This window comes from Ambystoma mexicanum, chromosome 4q (genome assembly GCF_040938575.1).
Source record: "Ambystoma mexicanum isolate Mex_15411 chromosome 4q, UKY_AmexF1_1, whole genome shotgun sequence".
In the NCBI taxonomy this organism is placed as follows: domain Eukaryota; kingdom Metazoa; phylum Chordata; class Amphibia; order Caudata; family Ambystomatidae; genus Ambystoma; species Ambystoma mexicanum.
The window spans coordinates 249588584-249604668 of record NC_090928.1 but is presented as its reverse complement, the minus strand read 5'-3'; the positions used below and the strand labels follow the sequence as shown (position 1 = coordinate 249604668).

Below are 16085 nucleotides of genomic sequence, written 5' to 3'. Positions count from 1 at the left end.
ACCTCGGAGTCCAGATCCCGGCACGCGCCTGGATACCCGTAGATTTCTCTGGGGGCTCGAGGCATTTTTATTAGGCAGGCTCCTTTAAATCAAGGCAGGGAATCCTGTAAAGTTAACCGTGTGTCATCCCTGATTCTTTATAGTTATTCTGAGTCAGGTTGACGCACTGGTTTAATATCCATGTAAACTAATTTAAAATCAGTTTTTTTCCTCGCAATAGATACGAGGTTTTTTGTTACCATCCGTTTAGAACCGCTCTAGGAATAGTCTGTTAAACTGCTGAATTGAAAACTTCTAGCGCTAAACAGGGACTACAATTCCCTTTATCCTCTTAGTTTTAGACGCCTCCGGGCATGTCAGCGATCACAGCTGCCGCTAATTCAGTGAGGCCCAGAGGGTAATGTTGGACACGCCTATTTAAATGAAAGGGCTGAGCAGAGTTTCTTTGCTGGCCCCTCGCTGATTAATACAATGCAACGTGACAGATACCGAATTGGGCTACATTCCACCTGAAGATCCGCTAGCAGCTTACGAGCTGTGTCGAAAATATGACGACTTTATAACGGTAAGTTTCGCTCGTTGCGAGCCTGACACTTACTTTAGCTATTCCCTGCGAGTGCTGTCGTGCTAACGAGCTAAAATGGGGGAGGCTAACTTATTGTATGTTTCCTCGTACTTAGAAACTACGGGTACGTATGAATTGTCAATCGGTTTGAAAGACGGTAGACGCTTGTGCACAAGACTTCTCTGATAGCTGTACCCGTAATAGCTAACCATATATATTGTTGCTTATCCTTAGAACTTTATGTGAGCTCGTTATGGACAGTGCTTCTTAAAGTTGGGAATTATGTGGTGGTTGCTTACTTTTGAAGCATGTTTAGTTCTACTGAATTGGACGTATTTATATGTTCCCTATCCGTGTAGACAGACTTGACTGGGTGGTGCAACATGAAAATATCTCGTTTTTTCCTACGCGCATAAATGCATTTGAGGTATGCATAATGCTACTAACTTAAGGTAAGACAGAGTGATCGTTTGAAGGCATTAATACTCATAGTAGTAATAGTTTGGTAATAGAGTCAACCACGTTCCTTAAATTTCTCTTCCCTTTTCCCTCTCCCAAGAATTAGGTCAATAGATACCTTTAAGCGTTATCACAGTGGAATCTGCGCATTAAGCAGATAGAGGCTTCTGGAAATTATCCAGACACTCATCATATACTTCCATGTGTTGAAGGATTGTGCAAGCCACCGCAAGGTAAGAATTATGATGAGCTAAGACTCTTTTGACACCCCTCTACGTTACGCTGATGTATGAGATACTAAGCCTTATAGAGAGGGCCTTGTTCCACACTTTCTTTCGATATATAGTGGAGATTAGTCTTTATATAAAGAGCCCGTGTTTTGTCTGACCAGACACATAATGTTGACATGTTTAGAGCATTTGTTAGCTCCGTTGTGACTCTGTAACGTTAACAGATCTATGAAAGAGAGACTATAACGTTTGGTCTTTCTTCCTTTGTTTGTCCACAGGTATCGCGCGTCCGTCTCTTCGCTGGAGAGTAGCCTGAATTTTATTCTAACTCCAAGAAATTAACCGCTGCCGTTTCAGAGACTTCAATAGTCTACCTCTGAATGAACTGTAAATTGTATGGGCCTATGTGCCTTTATTAAAGCCAGTGCTTACATATCTTTCAATGCGGTAGCATGTAAAACAGGTGTGGATTATTAAATATTCCTCCTAAAGTATCCAGACTGTGAGGCGGCAATTACAGTTCCGCCGTGTTAAACAACATATTGAGACACACCGTGCTTTTTAGTATACACCCCTGATGAATTTCCCCTGACTGTGTGTGTATGATATGTGTGAGGAATGAAACATGTTGGGGTAAATGGGAGTGAAGTAGTGTGAAAGTTATCAGTTATTTTAGTAGTATTATTGCTTTTCTCTAACCCCACCTTAGTGGTTAGGTTTATTAGTAATTAATTGATTTAGATATTTCTGTGTTGATTGTAACCTCTAACTTTGTGGCTTTCTAGGTCTACACGCGCACTTCTGTCTCCTGGCATACTTACATTGCCACTGGTGTGATTTGGTTGTTTTCCTGTTTTTCTCCTTTTTTTTCTTCTTATTTTCTTGTTTTAATGTATAAAAGTTTTTAAGGATTATGCCAGCTTTATTTTGAATACTGTACTATGTTATGTTGGCATTTTTAAACTTTATATCTGCCATTGAAGGTTCAATAAAATGAATATTGTATATTTGGTTCTATTTTTCTTGTGAAGTATTTATAATGCCTAGCATGTATGCCTAGATTTATGCCCAATTGGGTATTCTTTCTCTAGCCCTCCAGTCAGTGAGGTTGGACATGTGATACCGTGAGACCCCACTGAGGATCAATTTTTAGTTTTGTTTTTTTAGGTGTTCCTAAAATTAGGGGGTGTTTTGGTCCTCAGTCTAATTCCCCCACCTCCCCTGTGTATCCTGCTGCCTAGTACTTGGTGCCAGATTCACCCTGTTTTTCATGTGTCTCTTCTCAAGTAGTAGAAAGCAAGTGATTGCCCAATATGGAGCACTAGTCTGATTATGCCTTTCATGAAAGACGGGGTCCCAGCATTCAGAATATCTGCTATGTGACTTAAGGATGAATCAGGGCATCTACAATACCTGATTTACTGTAAGGGATACTCCCCTTGTGATTGTTCCTAAGAACCAACATCTTGTATGCATACTCCAGCTTTGTGCTAAAGTTATTTCATGCTCCCTGTTGGATGCTGGGTGCCCCAGTCTCAGGGATAGGAGATACTTTCATGTGGCGGTGTGGTGTTGTGCATAGATGGTGCTGGCATCCCCACAGGTGAATATGAGATTGACTCTGTTTCAAGCTTGTGCATCAAGTAGGCCTGACATGTTTGTCCTACCTCCCTTTCTATGATGACATCCTGTGATGAAAGACACACTCCTTTGAATAGGAAGAGAAGACCTTGTCACAACTTCTCTAGCAGATAATACATTTGTTTCAGTTCTGCCACCCTGTGCCCTTTGCTGCTCTCTCCCATGCCCACTGTGCTCCTCCCACATTGGCCCCTCTTCTTGTTCCCCTCGCCTCTCTCTTGCTGTTGCAATCCCCTCCTTGCTCTAGCTCCTCTTGCCTGAAGCTGGCCTCCTGGGTGTTCTTTCCCTTGTGGGGCCCCTTACAAGCGGCCCATTGTCTAGCATTAAGATTGTGAACATGGAGGCTTATGTTATTTTAGAAGGCCAAAACAAACAGCAGCATAGTAACACTGGTACTGAGAAGCCAGAGGGCCATGGCTGGTCCTGTCCGTGATGGGCCTTGTGATAGGTGAATTTGTAAAGACACATGAGGGGAGGAGTGAAAGGAGGTCAGGCTTACAGGATACTGTTCTTGTCTTGGTTCCTGTGGTGAGTTGTCTGAACTCCCCATCCTTGTATGTGGGGGGAGTGAGTGGCTAGAGACTGGGCTGGTATAGCTACTAACTAAGGTGCCTCCTAGATGGTGGGTGAGGAGCGGTGCTGCAGGATCACTCTCCCCCGATACGTGGTTCTGCCCCTGTTGGTTAACCACTAGAGGAGCCTACTTGTCCGGACCACAATATCCAGAAAGCCTTGCAAGAGGTAATACTGAGGTGGAGACCAGAGTCACAGAAAGGCTATCAACAGAGACAAGGAGTTTTCTAAACTGTATTGTTTGTGAGTTGAAGTGAAACCAAAAGCAATGCTACCTACAGAAAAAAGGGCAAGCACGTTCTTGCAGATGTGATCAGGCAGCAGATCACTGCAGAGCCACGCTCCATGTGGATAACAATTACAAGATGGCGTTGCACACTACACACTACTTTAAGCCCTTGCTAACCACCATTAGCAGTAATGGCTCCTATAAAGTAATCAACAAATGTGAAAACCTCACTAATAATATTCTAACAAGGTAAATTAAGCAAAAATCAGAAAATTACCAATTTGGGTGTGGAATTCAAAATGGAATGAGGAATAATCAATCTGAGACAAGAACAGGAATCAGGGCGCAGCACAGGGAGTATTCAAAGGGCTGGACAGACCTAGAAAGGGAGCGAAACCTGGAGTAGACAGACATCTCTGTCTGTGCTCCCGTTGCTACAAGGGGAGACACTTTCAGGAAGAAACTGGAATACAGCTCTGCCTGGAGGAAGGCAGAGTCATCTTGAAGAAAGCTATTGGAAGCAGCAACAACCTGGAAATCCTGAAAGAAGATGACAAGCAAGCTACGGAACCAGAAGCTCCTGCACCAAGAGAGAATTGGAACACCAGGTCCAGAGGTCTCTAGCGCAACTGGGGAGGACCTAACCACCTCTGGCAGGATGGTAAAATAATATTGACACCCTGACAAGGACGCTGATAGGGGGGATTCCCGTTGGCACAACACTGAATTCTGATAATGAGATTAGAGATAAAGTTTGGGAAAGATAAGGTCCATGAGGGTCCCAATGTGAAGAGGGAAGAAGAAAGACTATACGGCCTCATTACGGGTCCGGCTGTAACCCTGTCGGCGCTACCCAAAATAATTTACTGTTGCCTGACTTCCTCGTGCCAACAGGCTATTACAAGTCCGGTGGCCGGGAAGTCAGGCACTGGTACATTTGTTAATCCCCATGGGATTGGGGACACAGGAGCACTGGCACCGTTAACAATAGTGCCGGTGCTCCTGTGACAAGTCTGCCTACTGTGGCCACTGTGCCCAGCAGGGTCAGAGCTGTCGGGCACAGCGGCTCAGGCAGGCAGACTTGCAGTTTGCCAATCCGGAAACAAGGGTGCCAGTGAGCTTACTAGCACCCTTGTTTCCGGACTGGCAAACATGTATTGAGGCCCTATGTCCACAAAAGACCTACTGTGAATCCAGAATAAAGTTGAAGGCCCATGTGGGACCTACGGTGAACCAAAGTCCAGAAGGGACCTATTGTGAAACATGAAGGAGAGTCAAGATTAATGAAGGGCCTAGTGAGAAGCAAGAACAAGGCTGTTGAGCAACCTACAGAAATCAGAAGGAAACCCCAGGGCTGGAGGAAGGCCTGCATTGGTTGTTCTAAGGGTGAGAGAAACCTGGAAACAAGTGAACCATGAAGCACCTGAGATAAGCCTTTGAGGAGACCCTAAAAGCAGAGAGGTCTGATGAGAAGACGAGACTTTGAGTAACTGCCATCAAAACCTTCCTAGAAGAAATCTTTCTGTTTTGTGTTAGAGTATGGCTGGAATACAAAGGACTAGAGGGCTCATTGTCGGTAACAGAATTACAGCCACTTTTCCCGCACCGCCATACTATGAGTATGGCCATGGAGTGAGGGATTTACCTCCAGCATTATGCTGGAGGTAAATCCTCCCACTTTCTGCTGAAAATCGGCAGAATTATCACAGCAGTAATTCCCCCACGGTAATTCCGCCAGAAATGCTGCAGAGTCCAATGGACGCACACAAAATGGGGATTAACTCTGCCACCGCCACTTGCAATCCAGTGGTAATTCCGCCGGACCAAGTGCCAGTAACGATAATCCCATTGGACGGTATTCTGGTGGATTTACTGCTGAAATACCGCCCAACTTGTAATGAGGCCCTAGGTTTGCTACTTTGATTTTTCTAATCCTTGGAAACGTTTGTGTTATAAATCTATTGGAGATGGCCAACAGGGATCGCAGAGATCAGCATGCTCTCTCTGTGAGCTCCGTAACCAGTACCCCGGAAGATGGAATGAGCCCCCGTCTTTTGGAACCCCCCGCCAAACAAATACAGGATTTCTTGGTGTGAACGTCCCCCCCACCCTGAGAAAAAATCCTGATGTAAATCGGCCCTCCACGGCCTCAGAAAACGCAAGGGAAAATTGGGGCCTCCGAGACACGTGGAAATCGAAACCAACTACGTGTCTCTCACCGTTAGAAGGCCCGGAAGGCATGTGTTCGGCTCCCGAAGTGAAACACCCTCACACGAGGACGTGAGATCAGCCAGCTGACCCGGTGAGCACAAATAAGTGCAGCACGAAGAAGCGAACTGCGGATCGCGAACATACCAACCTATGACGGAGTGACGTTGGGGAAAGCCGCCGAGTGGAGCCCTCACAGACCCGCGACTTCCCGGGTGAACCCAACGGCGGAGTTGTATGGGCCAAAAATGGTGCGCGAACCCCACCAGAGGCAGAATTCATAATCGGACCCGACAGGGGACAGCACCTACCCGCCCTAGGGGCCGGTTGCCCAGCACGACTCCCTGCCCGCCCACAGCACCAACCCAGGCCCACACAAGAACCTGCGCTGCCTCATCCGCAATCTACCCGCAGCGCAACTTGAGGGAGTAGGCCGTCATCATCCACCTTTAGAACGAGTGAGGCGTGGATTATCACAGCGCATGCAGTTTCTACCCAGGCCCACCATCTGTGATCTGTATGAGTACTAAGCATAAGCTAGCTCACTTCGCCTACACCCCCACCTCGCTTACAACCTCTGACGCCAAGATGGCAAACTGCGCCACTCCAGGAGACAACCTGGCTGCAGCTACGAAAGGAGACATAGCTGCCCTACTGGGGAGATTAAGAACCTGGGAACAAATATAGGTGGCAAAATAGATAGGATCACTCAACGACTCGATAGCATGGAGGACAGACTCGAGGGAGTTGAAAACAATCAGGCCTCCATTGACACACTGGAAGGGCAACTCGACCAAATAATGACGGAACTGGAATGACGTGAATACGAGTTTAAACTTAAACTCGATGATTTGGAAAATAGAGAAAGGAGGAATAATATACACATTTTTGGTATTCCTGAGAGAGAGGGGGAAACGGAAGCGGACCTTAAGGAGACACTTCACAACATCATCAAACTTCTGACAATGGATGATGAGGTGGATGAACCGGTAACAGAACAAATTCATAGAGCAGGAGGTCCAGCAAGTGAACCACGCTCAGTCTTTGCCCGATTTCACCAATTCAGAGACAAAGCTAGAATTCTTGAGAAAGCCAGGATGAGCGAGATGATTACGCTATGCGGAGCACAAATCTCCATTTACCAAGAACTCTCCTCCTTGACCCTAACCCTCAGAAAAATGTGCGGTCCTCTGACGAAGATGCTCAAGGAAAAGAATGTTCGATATAGATGGGGTTACCCCTTCTCCCTCACGTTCCAATACGAGGGGACCAGATTCAGACTGCGATCATAGAAAGAAATAAAATCGTGCATATCTGACCTCTTAGGAACGCAAGGAGAAGACGCTAATCAAGAAGCAACAAACAAGGAAGGAAGAGAATGGCGACTCCAGGGCCCCCGGAGAAGGAGAGTCAAAGGGTCGTGAAAATTCAGGAGAGGCAATCTCTCCCCAGAAATGGACAACTGACACCAGGTGACACTGGTAAGACAATTCCAATCAAAGTATGTAAATAGTGTGATATGGATGCACTAACGCACACACATTCCCTGGACTCTAATGAAGATAATTAGGGTGGAACCACCAGGGGGCTCATTCTGGACTAAGATGACTTACTCTGGTCAAGGGGCGTGAAGTAAATACCCCTGCACTGGTCCGATGTCGACCTGGAACAACAGACCGGGCCCGATCGGACGCCATCGATTAGGAAGAAGGAAGGGGGGGGTGAGGGTGAGAGAAAAGTCAATGAAAAAAATGAGGTCAGAGCAGCAAACATAACGAACCACAACAGTCAGTGCAGCGTGCGACTTGTGAGCATAGAGCTTTGTCGAGTGTATACAAAGAGACAACTCCCAGCGAGAAAGAACTATGGCTACGAACATTAATATAAGGGAACCGGTCTCCTTAAGAGTTGGAACACTCAATGTTAAAGGGCTCAATTCACCGACAAAACGGTCCCTTGTAGCCAGAGAATTTCGTAGAAGCGTATTAGATATTCTCCTGCTCCAGGAAACAAAATACATAAAAGGAGATGAACGACAGATTCTTGGGAATCGAGTGGGGACTGAATTTTGGGGCTCTGGCCCACTCAGGAAGGGAGGGGTGGGAATCCTCATTAGAAAAGGCATAGAGTTTGTGCTAACCAAGACATGGTCAGATGTTGAAGGACGAGCAATGTTAGTAAATGGGCAACTAGGTAATCTGAACGTCACAATTGCCACCTTGTACTCTCCGAACACAGGCCAATCTAGATTTCTCTCCAGAACAATTCCTAAGATACTACTGGAAGCCACTGGGCACATCATCTTGGGGGGGATTTTAATCAATGGGCAAACCCGGCCACAGACCGGAATCCTGGGAACCCTACCACGGCTCATCAGAATAGACCTGAACCGACTGAGCTAGCTCATATGATGGAACTGTATAACATGGTGGATGCCTGGAGAGCTCTTCACCCGGAAGAACAAGGCTACACTTTCTATTCTGCTCCCCATAATACGTACACCCGCATAGATTATATGTATCTCCCTAGAGAGCTCTCTGAGGTAACATCACAGGCAAAGATAACCCCGATCACTTGGTCCGACCATGACATGGTCCTCACAGACATTCAGTGGGCCGACCTACCTAAAAATAGTGGGAAACGGCGCTGCAATGAGAGCCTTTGGAGGGATGCCGTTTTCAGAATTGAAATGGAGACAGAAATCTCTGAATTCTTCAAAACAAACGACAATGGAGAGGTATCCAAACAGTGTGGGAGGCCGGGAAGGCCACCTGGAGGGGGATTTTGATAAGGGAAGGCTCATCAAAGAAGAGAGACCGTAATCTTATTAAACATAGGCTCCAAACTGATATTTGCCAATTAGAAAGCACACCCAAAATAGGCGAAGAAGTAGATCCTCAGAAAATGAACAAAGCCAGAGAGAAAAGAAATGAACTGAAACTACTGGAGCATGAACAGGTCGTGCGTAAACTGAGATTTTTAAAACGAAAATTCTATGAGAAGGGCGATAAGGCCGACCCACTTCTCGCCGCCAGGCTGCGAGAACAAAGAGCTGAGCGAAGAGTATTAGAAATTAAAGACGATTCCTCCCCTACACCACCATCCCAGAACATTTTGCCGACTTTTATGAAACTTTATATTCCTCTGAGGTAGACCCTGAGCGATCACAGACAGAGTCCTATCTGTCCTCAATAGATGTACCCCGTATTCCTGACTTAGAGGTCGAATCACTAGAATCCCCTATTACAGAACTAGAGGTCCAGGCCGCCATAAAAAGGTTAACATTGGGCAAGTCCCCGGGCGAAGACGGCTACACCGCCGGATTTTATAAAACCTTCATCATCGCGCAGGCCCCCTTCCTGACACTCCTCTTCAATTAAATAATGGACACGGGGAAGCCCCCAGACTCCTTTACCAAGGCATTGATCACTGTTATCCCCAAGGCTGGGAGGGATCCTATGAAATGTTCCTCTTACCACCCCATCTCACTACTTAACCTTGACGCAAAGATATACACCAGAATCTTGGCAGCGAGGCTCGAAACCCTCATTCCTCAACTTATACACTCCGATCAGGTCAGGTTCATACTGGGCAGACAAGGGGCAGACACAATTCGCAAAACCTTGCACCTGATCCACGCATCCCAGACCATGGAGAATGACCCGGCCCTACTTTCCATCGACGCGGAAAAGGCCTTTGATACGGTGGAATGGGGGTTCCTTGAGGCAGTACTCCGAAAGGTGGTAATGGGCACTAGATTTAGGAGAGCGATACACGCAGTTTATACAGACCCCAAGGCATCTATATTTGTGAACGGGGAATACTCACAGTGGTTCAACCTGCAGCGTGGAACCCGACAAGGATGCCCCCTCTCGGCGATTCTCTTTGCCCTCTCCTTAGAACCCATGGCAATCGCAATAAGGACAGACCCTACACTAGAAAGTATTCGACTGGGGACAACAGAATACAAAATTGCCCTCTACGCAGGCGACATCCTCTTCCATGTCACAAACCCCTCCGTCTCCATCCCCCGAGCTCTCTGCATAATAGAAGAATATGGTAAACTCTCAGGGTTCAAACTAAATAAGACAAAGTCCACACTCTTTCCCCTCCAAGGTCAAAAAGACGAGAATACCATCAGATTCTCCCCATTCGGTCTCAATATCGAACACTCACAACTACAATACCTGGGGATACAAATAACAAAGAATCTAAGTGACTTATTTGAAGCAAACTTCCCTCCCCTATTGATGCAATTTAGGTTAGACTTGACAAGATGGGATAAGCTCACAATATCCTGGCTAGGCCGGCTCAACGCAATTAAGATGATATCCCTTTCCCGGTTCCTATATCCTTTCCAAGCGATACCCATTAGGATTCCAAAAAGCTTTTTTACTGAGATCAAAAGGGCCATGCTCCAATTCCTATGGCAAGGGAAAAAAGCAAGAATTCCATGTAAGACCCTAACACTCCCAAAAGATAAAGGTGGAGTTGGGCTTCCCAATTTTCAAAAATATTATGAAGCCTACCAACTTAGAGTATTGATTCTACACCTGCGTAATCAAACCGACACCCAGTGGGTCAATATGGACAACCATTATTTTACACCAGCCACAGTACCTGAATGGTTATGGGCACATAAAAAAAGAATCTGTAGAAAACTCAAAGACCACCCGATACTAATGACCATCTGGGATATCTGGACACATGGCAAGAACATTACTACCTGGCCGACTCCCCTCAGCCACTTATGGTACCCAGGAATCAACGACCATATCCCAGAGGTCGGAAGGTTCCAATCGTGGTATGAGGCTGGATTGGAGAGAGTAGGGCAACTGCAACAGAAAGACTCCTTCATCTCGCTCCCTGAACTAACCGAAGCCCTCGGAATAGGCCCATTATCCACCTTTCAATACTTGCAGATAAAAGGGGTTTTGACAAGAGCCATGTGGAAACCAAAATTAATGAGAGAACTCACACCTTTTGAGAAAATACTGGACTCAAGAACTGTAATGAAAGGCCTAATATCTGATATGTACAAAACACTGATAGAAGGAGAGGGGGTGACCACGGACTCATTAAAAAGCAGATGGGAAACAGATTTCGCCGAACAGTTCTCTCCAGACCTATGGGATACGATATGCCAGGCAGCCACACGGATATCCATTTCGAACCAATACAAACTCCATGCAATCAAATTATTGCATAGATGGCAATATGATCCAGTCAGATTATCTAAAATGTTTCAGACTACAAGCCCGGAATGCTGGCGTGGATGCGGAAACAGAGCAGACTACTGGCACATGTGGTGGGGATGTCCCAGAATACAAGTGTTCTGGTCGGAGGTCCTGGGCTGGATCAAAGAAGTTGATGGTATCGACAGAACACCTACTCCCTATCTCATATTGTTTGCCCTCGAGAAAGATGAGGATGGCTGGGTCAAGATCAAGGATCTAGCACCACAACTGCTATTAGCCGCTAGGGCAACACTAGTAATGAGGTGGAAAGTGCCTACAACTCCCACGAAAAACGAATGGATCCATGTTTCTTCTAATATATGCATAATGGAACATATAACGGCATCGCTACATGGAAAATTGTCTCAGACCGAAGACTTATGGATGGAATATAAAAGTATATATGTGCCCACCGGCTTATCTCGTAACAATGCTCCTACCACGGCGATGGAGGGACAAGAATTGACCTAGGCAACATATAAGTTGAGCTTTACAACAGACACTCTCATGACCAACGCAATCTCGGCATTGTACACTGACTCTGCTCGCCACACGATGAACGCTGCTTGACCTGCAATACAGGTTCTGACCAGGAGGTGGGGGGGCGGGAAAAGGGAGGGGGGCAAGGTCATGTTTTTGCACGAACCCTATGTATGAAGAATGTGTTTGCAGGACAGACACTAAATACATCGAAATGTAAGGGTTTGCTGCTCCGTTATGAGATAGTTAATTGTGTACTTAATGTATCCTTTCTTTGCATGACTTGTATCTGTAAAACTAATAAAACCAAATTTACAAATAAATCTATTGGAGCCAGAAGGTTCAGGACTCATTAGGACTAGGGGTCTCATCATAGCGTTAGTGGTATCCCAGCGGTAATTGTGACGGCATACCACCAACGCTATTAGCGTTACCGCTACCCGGTCCGGTGCTATTAGCAACAGATCCCAAAAAGTGGTAAGGCAGTAATTCCTCATTTTTTTTAAAACCTTGTTTATTGAGTGCTTGGCATTTCAACAGAGATAGAAGACAGCAGCTTAGACAGCAGTAGGTACATTACATCCTAGTCATTAGCATTAACTCTACGGTGATTACAACATGATATGCTGTGAGCAGAAATTCGTAAGCGGGTGGACCAGCAAGTCTGGCATTAGTCGATTGGTGGGGCTTGGGCATCATGTACATACATCTGAGTTGATAACAAGTAATTGCGGAAAGGGGACCATATGTCTTTACGTTTGCAGTTCATGGCTTGCACTAAGGACCAGCGTTCTTCCATATCCGATGCCCATGTAACGGTCCACAGCCATTGTGCCATGGTTGGGCAAGTGGGGCGAAGCCACAACAACAGTACACCACGAATTGCTAGTAACATACAAAAGCTTGCCAATTTGTGAAAGATACACTGTAGTTGTTTGAATTGATGGAACAAACAGTTTGACAGGCTGGGTTCTATAGTACAATTGAACATCTCTGACATCTGACATGGTATCACAAACCCCATTCCAGTATTCTCCCAGTTTCGGGCAATTCCAAAGAACATTGAGGGAACCCACTCCTACAGGGTGACACCTGGGGCACAGATCAGAGTGGGTGTGTAAGAACAGGTGTAGTCTGGCTGGGGTGTAGTGGAATCTGTGTATTACCGTGAATTGTATTTGTCGCAATTTGGAGTTGAAGGATACTGCACAGGTCTGTAGGGACATAGATTCCCAGTTGTCATCAGTGATGTTTATTTCTAGGTCCCTGGCCCAGGCCTCCCGGAGCTTAATCAATGGCTTGCTGCTGCGGCTATGCAGCACACCATATATAGTATGCCTACTCCTCCCCGTGTGGCGGTCCCTCTCATGATTGCATCTAGCAGCGGCTCATCAGGTGGTTGTATTGGGAACTCGGTCCAGGATTTTTTGAAATTGTAGCCAATGTAGTGTTTGTCTACGTGGAGGGCCTGGTAGGTCCTGAAACTTAATAAAAGATTCCATGTTGTACATATCGCCCATAGTTATGTATCCATCTGCTGCCCATTGTCGTGCTGCTATTTTACTTTTGTTAGGGAGTGATGGGAAAATGTTCCACAGTGGAAGGTTTCTATAGTATGGATGGGGGTTGCCCACCATTTTCCATATCTTACCCCAGGCCAGGACTGTCATGAGGACTGGGTCATTGGTTTCAGGGTCCTTCGGTTGCGGTGGTAGTATCAGCAAGTGGACATCGCAAGTACAACCTGCAAGTCGTTACATTTTTAGATGTGGATGTTTTGAGTCTTCGTCGAGCCAGTAAGCTGCGTAATGCGCCTGTGCAGCAATCCAGTATTTTACAAGGTCTGGGGCGGCTAGGCCGCCAGGTGCAGGTGTATAGGGTCTCGTCAAGGCGGCCCATTTAAGCCGGACTGCGCCAGCGTGCCACATGAAGTTGTTAATCGCTGCTTTTAGTGTATCAAAGAATATTGCTCCAGGTCACAGCAGTATATTAAAAAAATAGTATAGTCATTTTGGAAGGATAGTCATTTTGAGAAGTGACACGCGGCCTGCTAGTGCGAGTGGGAGATTCACCCAAGAGTATAATTTGGCTGTTAGTTGGGGTAGGTATACACCACAGTTGGGTGTATAGAGGGAGGTCTTGTGACGCATTACAATCACCCCAAAGTATTTAATTTCCAGTGGTGATCAGGCAAGGCCCACAAGATCTGGTGGGGGGATGGTGGCATCAATGAGTGGGAATAGCTCTGATTTGGAGCGGTTTATTCGCAGCCTAGACAGGATTCCGAAGGAGAGAACTTCTTGCATAATTGGTGCCAGGTGTTTTACTGGATCGCAGATAAATAGTAGGACGTTGTCTGCGTATAGTGAAATAATGTCTGGTTCGCCTGTTAGTCGGACCCACTTTTGTGCATGCCTACAGCGGATTGCATCTGCGAATGGTTCCATTACTATAGCAAATAGTAGGGGGGACAGTGGACAGCCCTGACGAATACCACTACTTATGTCTATGGGGGCCGAGAGAACTCTGCTTACTTTAACTCTGGCAGTGGGCATCGTGTACAGCAGTTTCACCCGCAATATGATCCCAGGTCCAAAGTTGCATTTTTCTAGTACTGACAAAAAGAAGAGTTTTTGGTGCACTCCTACTGCTAGAATCTCAATTCAGAAAATATCTTTATCAATATAAGAGTGCATGGGAGGAAAGATGGTCCTGGCACAGAACCACAAATTTGCAAAACAAAGAAGAAAAGAGGATCCTAGATTGGAACCCTCACGTCCCTTGCACACTATTATCTACCGTCATGAGACAGTTAAAGAAGCATTTCAAAATATAGAGTAATAAATAAACAATTATACTCAATGTCTACATACACAATGCTCATAGAGACAATCTTTTTAAATTAAAAGGAGAAATATTTAATGAATACACAATATTTTCAACAAAGTTGTACTGGTGTCCAGTATCTATGGCTGACGCGTTTTGAGATTTTTTCTCTCCTTCTTGAGCCTAATTGGACTGTGAACAAATGATACAAAAGGAAATACTATAAGGATGCTTGTCAATCTAGATATTCATAACACATCTTCAAAGTAATCTGTCGAAAACATTTGACATGGGTCAATCAGGCAATATCCATCCAATTACATCAACACCTTTTCAAGTGAATATACAACAAGGGATGTGGATCCACCCCTTATAAAATACGGTTGTGTACGTATCTACAAAAGATACACAACTCACTGAGGTATGACTCTCAAATACCTACAGGGCCTGGAGTTCCCAATATTATAGACACACGCTGTGATAATACAAATTGTCATCACCATATGTTATCATATTCCATTCACATCAGTGTATCACATGTGAATTCCATTTAGATTACCCATCTTAAATGGATATATACCTTTCCTTTAAACTGCAGTGCTCCTTTTTTCCATGGGTAATCGAGAATTTTCTAATCTTTACATAGCGGCAAGTATTGTATGTCAAGTCCCCTGTGCAAGACAAATCGAGAGAAAGCCAACATGTGATCTATTGTTTTACTCTCGTGAACGAGGATCGTAACATTTACACATAAATCTAGAGCCTACTAAATCCTGGTAGTACTCTCCGCCTCCGCGGTGCTCTAATCCCACTGTGTGCCTTGAGGGAAAATCTTCAAATCTCCTGTCAAAAGGGTCCTCGGACAATAGTATTCTAAGTGAGCAGTTAAGGGCGCTAGTCTTCTTATGGAATTAATCTGTGGTCACTGTAAAGTAACCTTGTATTGTCAAAGCCAGCTCTTTAACTAGGGATTGCACATCAAACATTACGTTGTTAGTAAGAAGCGAGTATACGGGTATCTCACTTTCTACGTTAGTGTGATCCACACCAGGTCCCCCTGTTTTTCCTTAGTGTAACCAGATGTTCAAAAAGAGAATACGTGTTCTACCGAGTGAATGAGAATGCGCGGTAATGCGTGTGCTCAGGCTGACATAAATGTGACAAAATAGCACTTTCAGTGACTGATTCCTATCCATGTCTCTACTGATAGATAGTCGTTCACTCAGTTAAACTATTCATACCTGGGACTAGTAGGTCTGCAAAATCCCCTCCACGGCGTTCCGATGCTAGCTCTGGTTGCCACAATGATGGCTGCATATGCTGGGAATCGAACGTCTGCCCTCATGGCTCAACAAGCAAACTCTCTGACATTGACTGTCAGCAACGAGGGACTACAATCCTAACTCTGAAACCTGGCATCCATCTTGTAATAGATCTGGTACGGCATGAATATAATGTGTCACGTTGGGGTTTATACGGTAGTGTTGAGAATCTAAAAGCCCCAGTTTGGGTAACTCACTGAAATATATATGTAAAATGTATAAGTAACTGTGCGGGGAAAAAGGAAAAGTTCACCAGTGTATTATGAGACTCGTCGATCCACATCCTTTTGTAGTATTTTCCTTAAATAGTTAACA

At 45.4% G+C, this 16085-nt stretch overlaps 1 protein-coding gene across 3 annotated transcripts in view; it reads right to left on the bottom strand.

The window, feature by feature from the left end:
• Nucleotides 1–15787, bottom strand: part of HNRNPLL (heterogeneous nuclear ribonucleoprotein L like) — a 649202-nt gene extending 633415 nt beyond the window's left edge. For 2 of the 3 annotated variants that reach the window (XM_069607810.1, XM_069607812.1), the window contains exon 1: nt 15690–15787. The gene's annotated coding sequence lies outside the window, so the exon portion shown is untranslated. The remainder of the gene's footprint in view (nt 1–15689) is intronic. The other variant, XM_069607811.1, reaches the window with a different exon arrangement.
• Between the last annotated feature and the right edge of the window lie 298 nt (nt 15788–16085).